The sequence below is a fragment of the Esox lucius genome, chromosome 7 (genome assembly GCF_011004845.1).
Source record: "Esox lucius isolate fEsoLuc1 chromosome 7, fEsoLuc1.pri, whole genome shotgun sequence".
Lineage (NCBI taxonomy): Eukaryota > Metazoa > Chordata > Actinopteri > Esociformes > Esocidae > Esox > Esox lucius.
This window is the reverse complement of record NC_047575.1, coordinates 47,972,011-47,982,278: the sequence shown is the minus strand read 5'-3', so window position 1 is coordinate 47,982,278 and position 10,268 is coordinate 47,972,011.

The window sequence follows — 10,268 nt, the reverse complement described above, 5'->3', positions numbered from 1 at the left end:
CGGGGAGGGGGCTCAGCACACAGCCTTGTGGAACACCAGTGTTCAGGATCAGTGTGGAGGGGGCTCAGCACACAGCCTTGTGGAACACCAGTGTTCAGGATCAGTGTGGAGGGGGCTCAGCACACGGCCTTGTGGAACACGTGTTCAGGATCAGGGTGGAGGGGGCTCAGCACACAGCCTTGTGGAACACGTGTTCAGGATCAGGGTGGAGGGGGCTCAGCACACAGCCTTGTGGAACACCAGTGTTCAGGATCAGGGTGGAGGGGGCTCAGCACACAGCCTTGTGGAACACCAGTGTTCAGGATCAGGGTGGAGGGGGCTCAGCACACAGCCTTGTGGAACACCAGTGTTCAGAATCAAGGTGGAGGGGGCTCAGCACACAGCCTTGTGGAACACACTTGTTCAGGATCAGGGTGGAGGGGGCTCAGCACACAGCCTTGTGGAACACCAGTGTGCAGTATCAGGGTGGAGGGGGTGTATTTGTCTAACCTGACAGACTGGGGTATGTTGGTTAGGAAGTTCAGAGTCCAGTTACCGAGGGAAGGGCTGATCCCCAGGTCATGCAGCTTGTTGACCAGCATACAGGGGATGACTGTGTTGAATGCTGAGCTAAAGTCTATGAACAGCATTCTCACATAGGTGTTGGTTTTATCCAGGTGGGTCAGGGTGGAGTGTAAAGCTGTGGAGATGGCGTCCTCTGTAGACCTGTTTGACCGGTAGGCAAACTGGTAGGGATCCAGTGTTGGGGGGAGGCAGGACTTAAGGTGAGCCAGGACTAGTCTTTCGAAGCACTTTATGATTGTGGGGGTGAGCGCAACCGGTCAGAAGTCATTCAGGCAAGATGCAGTCGACTGCTTCAACACTGGCACAAAGGTTGTGGTCTTGAAGCACGTGGGAACCACCGCCTTGGCCAGTGACATGTTGAAAATATTGGTTAAGACCTCGGCCAGCTGCCCAGTACATGCTCTGAGCACCATCAGGACCAGCAGCCCTGCGTACATTCACCCTGCTCAGTGCAGACAACAGATCTGAGGTGGATTGTCTGAGGGGCGGTCGTCTCGAGGGGGAGTTCAGCTTTATTGGCTGGCTCTTTGTTGTCCCTGTTAAAGATTCCACCAGACGAGCCGTGGCGCGTCCCAGAAGCAGCCCAGAAGTGGCCCAGAAGCGGCTCTCCGCTCTGCTTTGCTAAAGATAAGGTGCCTTGTCTATTTTTGACGCCACGGACAAGCCGCACAGTTCAAATGCAAAAAATGAGTACTATAAGTACTAAAAGTGAGTACAGAAAGTGAGTATTATAAGTACTAAAACTGAGTACAGAAAGTGAGTAATGTAACCTAATTTTCTTCCTTATAATAGACCTACGTGATTTTGAAAAGTAGCCTACTTGTATTGAGCTATTCAGTATCTATTCATCTTGAGAACCCATTAACATGTTCAGTAACCTTGCATTACACAGGACAGGACCTGTGAGGTATTATTTAATAATTACATATGGTACAGATGGTTTTCAGGCATGCCTAGTTTATGTAGTTTTTAAAAAGTTTGACTGATTTTAACCTTTTGCTATTTGCCATATATTTTTTACAATTCTGGAACTGTAGAATAATTCAAAAGTAAGTCAAGGTCGGACAGGCAAAGAATTTATTGTTGTCTGTTGATCTGGCGATCTTGCCAATACAGCTGCCTCACAGCGCTCGGCTTCTGCTCCCGGTGGGGTGTGAGGTCTCGTGGAGGACAGAACAAAACCTTGTCGCAGCCGGAACGCGCCGCAGAGGCGCCCAGTGGAAATCTGGGGTAAAGGGACTGCTGCCAGACACTTTGACCTCAGAAGATTGTGTGTGTGAGTGTGTGTGTGTATATGGATGTGTTTATGGGTGTGTGTGTTTATGGGTGTGCGTGTATGTGTGTGGGTGTGTGTGTGTGTCTGTTTGTCTGTGTCTGCCCTCCAGGCATGTAAATAAAAGGATTCCAGAGAGGATATTGGATGAATATTATTAACTGTTTTCCGGTCTCATTTGAATTTTCGGACTGTTCCTTCACACAAACTGTTTTGTGTTGTATTGTAAACATGGAAGGAGTTGTCTTTGCTGGGTGTCCTGTCCCGGTCATGAGTAGTCCCCAAGGTTCTCTGTCGGGTACATTCTACTGTACCAGATGAAGGGAAGTGAAAACATAGGATGTGTGATGTCATTGGAGTCAGGAATGCCATGTTTTCTATAACAGGTTTCACTGTTAAATGGCTGTTGACACTGTGATCACGCAAAGTATTTCAGATTGTAATTATTTTCATATGGGAACCACAATGTAGGGTCTTCTATGAATAGCGTTAAAGTGAGCAACGTCAGATTCCCATCATGCACTGCGCAACTAGGAGTCGTTTAGATGACTTCAGAAGGGTTGCATGTCAGGGCCCACCACGCTGAGAGACTCTATTTGAATCACACATGATGAACTTTGACCCCAACCCTGTCCTGTTCACCCTTAGACCCCCCCCCAAACCCCCCCACCCCCACCCCTGGCGCCCTCTTTCATAAACAAACAGTTAGATTTCTTCGGGGCAGAAATAAAAGTCAGCGTTGTGTTGTAAGGCAGGAAGAATAATTTATAAATATTAATAATCTTGCCAGCAGTTGTTTTGAGAATAGCTGGGCATGTGAGAGAATGGACACAATAGGCAGCAGGACCTTGAAGTGTAAAAAAGGTTTTTAAATGAGACTGTGATACTGTCCAAAGGGCAGCTGTGGATACAGTCAGATGAAAGGTGTCACGTCGAAAAACAAATATTGTCACTATTTATTCTCCACTCGTGATCGTAACATTGATCCATTCACTCTCAAACCTGTTGTTCTCACCAATGAAAAGCAAGGCTCTGTGTTGGCATCCATCTTTAATGTCCAGCCAGCATGTGCCTATAGGCAGAGTGCCCAGGAACCCTGCTTCTCCCAGCTGAACGGTCCTAGTTACGACACCCTTTCAGAAGTTCCACAAACTGAATAAAACATGCCAAACATCGGCGGGGGAAAGAAATGCCTCTCTGCATTCTTCTACTGGCTCGTTGTGAGGCAAGGCAGGACAACAGAGGTTGTTGTAATCAATGGTGAAAAGCATTAAAAGGTCATTTTTAGATATGGACCACCTAAGGTGAGGAGTGGTACATGCTTTATATTTATTTCTGGACAGCAGAGTAGACTGGGCGAAGTGAGATTAATCAATCAATACTCTTTTCTTCTTCCATTCATCCAATGACGGACCAAAACCTGCCATGATAAATGTATTTACTGGCAAATTCATTAGTATTTTATTACCATTTTAATTTACATCTTAATTAAATACATACACTGCATTATTTATTTTCTTCTGTTTAAATTGATGAACAAGAATAAGAAATTTTATGAATATTTAACCACAATAATTCCCCCCCCTTGAGTAGAAAACAGAATACAACGAGGAGGATTCTGTCTCAGAAATCGGCTTTGTTGTCTGTAGAGCAATCTGACAAGTTTTGATCTCGTTATTTGGATACATTAATGAATATTCAGTGAGTGTTTTGTTGATATCGACTGATTGCATTTAATTGAGTTCGATATGCTAAACTAGCCTCATGAATATGCATAGAGCATTTGGGATGTATATCAGTCTTACTGTAAATCACAGTACAATCACAGTACAATCACAATGACATAAGCATTATGAAGCCTCCATTAGAATAAATAAGACTCCAGTGCTGTATCGAAATAGAACTGTATTGCCCCTTATGCAATAAATTGCCCCCTTGCTTAATAATGAATGACCTACTTAACGTGGGCAGGTCTTGGGAAGGACGAATCCGCCTGTTTCGCATCTGTCCCCATGATGTTGCTTGATAGCTTACATTCAGGAATAGAAATGTAAGTTGTGACATCAATAAATGACAGCTAAAGACAGCTATTTTTAAAAGGTTAGTCTATTCTCCCCTACTCACGTTATTTTGAGGCGACTACACAATCCCCTATTTGGATCACAGAACACGTTTGTGAGTTAGAGGATTCCTCCAGCCGAGGACACAGTTCAACCAGCACTAAGAAAGCTCCATTATCATCAACTTGACCACCGGGTGTCGTCCCTGCAGCAACCTCTGTTCAGGGCTCCGTGAGGACACAAGCGTCCCGGCTGGCAGCTGAACACACAAGAAAACAACTGCAAAGGAGGAATGGAAAACAAATGGCCAAAGAAAAGCGGATATAGGAAAATGGAGAGAGTGATTCCCCTTGCCGGTCCCTGTAGGCATGTGGGATTCCAACATAACCTTATGAAGAATCTCCCCACCATCTCTCCATTTCTCCATCCCTCCCTCCATTTCTCCATCCCTCTATTCATTTCCCCATCCCTCTCTCCATTTTTCCATCCCTCTCTCCATTTCTCCATCCCTCTATTCATTTCTCCATCCCTCTCTCCATTTCTCCATCCCTCCCTCCATTTCTCCATCCCTCTATTCATTTCCCCATCCCTCTCTCCATTTCTCCATCCCTCCCTCCATTTCTCCATCCCTCACTCCATTTCTCCATCCCTCCCTCCATTTCTCCATCCCTCTCTCCATCTCTCCATTTCTGCATCCCTCCCTCCATCTCTCCATTTCTCCATCCCTCCCTCCATTTCTCCCTCCATTTCTCCATCCCTCTCTACATTTCTCCATCCCTCTCTCCATCTCTCCATCCCTCCCTCCATCCCACCACCTCTGTCAGCACAGTGTCAGCACAAGGTGGGGAAAGAAAATCCACCCAGTTAGGACCTTTATCCAGTGGGGAAAAGGCTGAATACACTCAATACCAGACACATGAGAAGCCTGGTCCCAGTGACACTGTGCAGCATGGTGCCTAGTAGAAGGTGACAGCTGCCAGGACCTAGACTGGGTGAGAAATAAGAAGTATTTACACAAACAGCTGAATTGCTGCGGCAGATACAGTGTCTCTTCCCCGTTGGACTTTCCCATGTTTTATTGTGTTACAACATGATTAGAGGTTTTTGCCCCCTGATAAACATTAAATACAGAATAGAACACAGGGAGAGACAGCCTGAGGGAGAGAGAGATAGAAGAGGGGGAGAGACAGAAGGGGAGGGACAGAGGGGGAGAGACAGAGGGGGAGAGACGCTCAGCAAGAGAGAGACAACTTCGTATGACCACACTGATTTTGGGACTTACTCAGTTTGAATCAGGACACCCTCATGGACCCACATAAGTGATCCAACTGCTTAAACACTGTCAGCAGTTTAACACTGAATCCTGCAGACGAGTTTCTTTTTGAAACCGAAGTGGCTTGCCTTAATCAGCGCAAAATTGAGGCGACAAACCCGATCCTCAGCCTCTGAGCCTCGCTGAGCATAACGCTGCCACCAGCAGACACTGGCGGGTCCGAGAGGCGAACGGGGATATTTCTGCTTCCTTCCCCATTCATGTTATGCAGTTTCCTCATCAGCGTTTGAGGTTAGTGTCCAGTGTGGCAGGTTGTCTGGGCCTGACAGTGCTGATCAGCCACCCAATCAGGAAGCACTGGAGTACAGGAGGTTACTCACCTTTTAAATGAGCACAAACAAAACACAGGACATAGAAACTGTTTATTTGTATATTTATTTGGATTCCCATCAGCTCACGTTGAAACAACCGCCAACCTTCCTGGGTTACGAAGGAAACACAGAACATAACAAAGAACACAATGCTGATTTATTGGTTGAACAGATTTATGTTAATGCAACTGTAGGCTTTGTTGTGTTAGTGTGTGTTTGATTGTGTATGTGTGTGTGTGTGTGTGTGTGTGTGTTTGAGTCTCAGTTGTTTTTGTGGAATGAGATGCTGTTCATAATCTTCTTTTCCTTCACAAATGTTGTCATCAATTTGTACCAACGGCCCAGCCTCACTGCATCTACTCCCAACAAAACATAATAAGTGAGTTATTGAATCAGAACTATCAGTGGCTACACTAACAGCTCCAACTATCATCGTTATCAGCTGAGTTAGTGCAGTAATGTTGGAGCCATAATATGTATATATTAACATGGTCTGAGCACTGACAGGTTGACCCCTCACCCCTTCAACCACTGCAGCAATGCTGGCAGCACTCATACGTCTATTTCCCAAAGACAACCTCTGGATATGGCGCTGAGCACGTGCACTCAACTTCTTTGGTCGACCATGGCGAGGCCTGTTCTGAGTGGAACCTGCCCTGTTAAACCGCTGTATGGTCTGTTGAGTTATTTTGAGGGGACAGCAAATTTGCACTGTTATACAAGCTGTACACTCACTACTTTACATTGTAGCAAAGTGTCATTTCTTCAGTGTTGTCACATGAAAAGATATAATCAAATATTTACAAAAATGTGAGGGGTGTACTGACTTTTGTGAGATACTGTATATGGAAGTTGTCACACACATTCAAGTTGATCTAATACATCTATCAGTTAGACTCTATAACATGGGAATCTTTATGGTTCCACGGCACAACGCAGCTTTTTAAATATGGATCTAAAAGAAAGTCATTTCAAATAGTTTTGCTGTATCCCCAAAATCTGCCATAATGTAAATGTGACCAACAGAAATTTTACCTGGCTTCATTATTAGTGCGTGTCTGAGAATGAATGAACAGGAGGGTCTCGGAATGGTGTGGAGGTAATGTCCCTTGTGTCATTGCAGACCCAGGTTCAAGTCCTGCTCGGGGATTAGCCCCAGGGGTCACACGGAGGGTCATGCAATTGGCTAGTGCATGAAATATAGCTGCCTTGCCTTGTCGTGCTCCAGCAGCGTCTTGTGGCAGCACTGACTGTTCCAAGTCCACGGAGAATGGCTGCGATGAAGCAGGACCTGATTATGAGTGGGACATCACGAAATTGGGGTCAAGTAAAATGAAAATATAAGAGAACTAATAAATAGGCTCTACAGGTCAATAATACAATAGATATTTGATGAATTCTCAGTAACAAAGTGGAAAATCTACATCTGTATGCAACTTTTCAACAGCCAATGCCAACTCAGCTTTTACTGAAATCAAATAAGGAGCTGATTTCTGGTGATTTGGATTACAAAGAGGGATAAACTTTAATATAGGCTTCTTTCAGGGTGTTAATGTTAATGGGAAGTTTGGACGAGGTGACTATGTCGGTATAATTATATCTGTCATGAATCACTCCCATAAATAACTGCTAGCATTGGGCACGTCTTAGTCTGGTGTTGGTAGTCAGGATCGTTACTCTCAATTGGCTGCTGTTAACACGACCTGTTCCTGTGTTTAAAAAGTCAGCAGACAAACCAGCTTCTAAGTGTTCAGAAATAAACGACTCTAGGCCTTCAGACTGGCAATCAGCTCTGCTTCTTATCACGAGGCTCGCTCAACCAGGACATAGACCAGAACCAACAAGGTAAAACGAGATGGTTCATTCGCCCAAACTGCCACAAGGAGTCACTATAATGCTGAGACCAGGGCATGAACGTTTCGATGACCCTGCTGCACTGGAATGAAGTGCCTTAGAGTGCTGCGCCACTCTAAATGGTGTTTGTCTCATTCAAAGTATGGAGACCTGCAGGTTGTTTGCATGTTGGCAACTGCTCTGAAATAAATAAAAAAACAGCTTAAATATGTTGCCAATTACTGGAAGGGAAATGTAACTAAGTGGTCATGTTCTCCTTGTAAGATCGACCCACTTGAAATATCACGCTTTCTTTGAACATTCATTCCTTCAAGAATTCATGCCTTGGTTTGAAAAACACTGACATCAATTAACATAGTAAAACATTTGAACAAATCATAACTCCTACACTATCCTGTTCCTTTGGGGAGTGTAGGCACTGGAGTTTTCCTTTCGGGATTGTTCCTTTGGGGAGTGCAGGCACTGGAGTTTTCCTTTCGGGATTGTTCCTTTGGGGAGTGCAGGCACTGGAGTTTTCCTTTCGGGATTGTTCCTTTGGGGGGTGCAGGCACTGGAGTTTTCCTTTTGGGATTGTTCCTTTGGGGGGTGCAGGCACTGGAGTTTTCCTTTCGGGATTGTTCCTTTCAGGGGTGCAGGCACTTGAGAAACCTTTGTGGTTAGAAAGCATCCATATTCACCTCTGCCCCAGCTCAGCTTCCTGTTGATCTGGCTACCTCATCTGTCCCCTCCCTCAGTCTGTATTCAGGTCTCTGTGACATCTGGGCTTTTTATTGTACGATTAGCAGGATAACTCCTGTGTTGTGTCCCTGACCACAGTTAACTTTGTGCCAGTTAGTTTTTTTATTTCGTGTATTTATGTTTTTGCACACGCTGCCCTGTGGAAGACATTCCCTCCTTTCTGAGTGCAAAGCTAAAATGGTTTATCCTGATGGACCAACAGCAGAAATTACTTGGTATATTAAATGCACTCTTGATACTGTATCAGCTGGAGTCTTTATCTAAGAAGCCATTTAAAACATCATAAAACATCGTAAGTACCTTTGACAAGAAACTAGTTGACCATTATCTTCTTCATCCTTATTTAAACTGCTCTCTGCTCCTTTGAATAACTCGGTAGCAAATCCACCACTGACAAGTAGAACAAACACCCTATTTTTGTAAAACTCATATATTTTAGAAGAAAAAAATTATGTACTAGGAGAGGGAAAATAGAGGATTGTTCCCACTGAGCAAAATAATTTGAAAGGAGTCTTTTCAACGTTTTTAACCAGGAATGTATGTATATTTTCTCTTCATTGACAGGAGATACACCCCATGTACAAAAGCATGTGTGAGAAAGGAGGACCCCAAAAGGACTTAAAGCCACAGATTGTGTATTGTAGGGTTTGGGTGTCACATCGCCAAGAGGACTTGTGATGTCCAGAGGCCGGAGCTGAGACTGGTACTTCAAAACCTGGCAAAACAAGGCAGGTTTTTAATTCGATGGTTCAGGTGTTGCTAAGCTACTGAAACCCTACTGAGCCTTTCACTCTACCATTCTCTGTCCACAGTTGCCTAGCAGGAGACAAATCCAGATTACTCCAGGAAAGATTCCCATAAGAGGGATTAGTTGCTAGCGTTAGCTGCCTTTCACAGACCCTCCTTGAAGTCTGGCTTCTCTCTGTTCATTGTCTGCTTTAATTGAGTACACAGACCAAGCTTCTAGCAGGGATTGACATATGTCTACACGTGGTTGGATGGACACACACTCAAAGCATTTCAAAACTAGCATATCAGGAATTGACCGAAACACAGTTCTCAAAAATGTACACATATCAGATGTTGTTGGGCTGAGTAGGCTACCTCTCCAAAACTGCCTGTGCTGAACTGGAGTCAGTAAATATCAGTTGTTAATTGAAAAGATAATAAAGATTCTCGAGTCAGTAAAAAGAGTTGTGGAACCGTGGACAGAACAGTTAATCGTCATTTCTACCTTTTTTAAATATTTTGCTCATGGTCGCACACAACTTCTGTTGCAGCTGTTTGGACATACTTCAAACATGCTTTGCTGATTCCAAGGGACTTTCTCTGGTTTTGCAGCGTAATGCTGCACAGAGTTTAAAAACAACTTGCTCCTAACTTTCATAAACATTTAGAAAACCCTCTTAGGTTTACTCTCCTAACTTTCCCAAACATTTAGAAAACCCTCTTAGGTTTACTCTCCTAACTTTCCCAAACATTTAGAAAACCCTCTTAGGTTTACTCTCCTAACCTTCCAAAACATTTAGAAAACCCTCTTAGGTTTACTCTCCTAACTTTCATAAACATTTAGAAAACCCTCTTAGGTTTACTCTCCTAACTTTCCCAAACATTTCGAAAACCCTCTTAAGTTTACTCTCCTAACTTACCTTAACATTTAGAAAACCCTCTTAGCTTTACTCTCCTAAATTTCCTAAACATTAAAAAAAAAAAATCTTAGGTTTACTCTCCTAACTTTCCCAAACATAAAAAAAAAAACTTCTTAAGTTTAGTCTCCTAACTTTCCTAAACCTTTGGAAAACCTTTATAGTCTTAGTCTCCTAACTTTCCTAAACATTTTTTTAAAAACTCTTAGGTTTACTCTCCTAACTTTCCTTAACCTTTGGAAAACCTTTTTTGGTTTAGACTACTAACTTTCCAAAGAAATGTGAAAACCTGCTAATCTGTCTCTCTTCGCTTTCTGGATCTGGGTACATTTAAACAACATGTTTTCTGTGCCTCTTTTGTTAAAGAATAAACAGTTGAAAAAAAAAGATCAGAGCACTTTGGGTTATGTGCTTTGTACCCGGCCTAGAATCCATACTAAAAGATCAAGATGTTCTGGGGTTTAAAAACATTTTGATGACGAGGCCTTC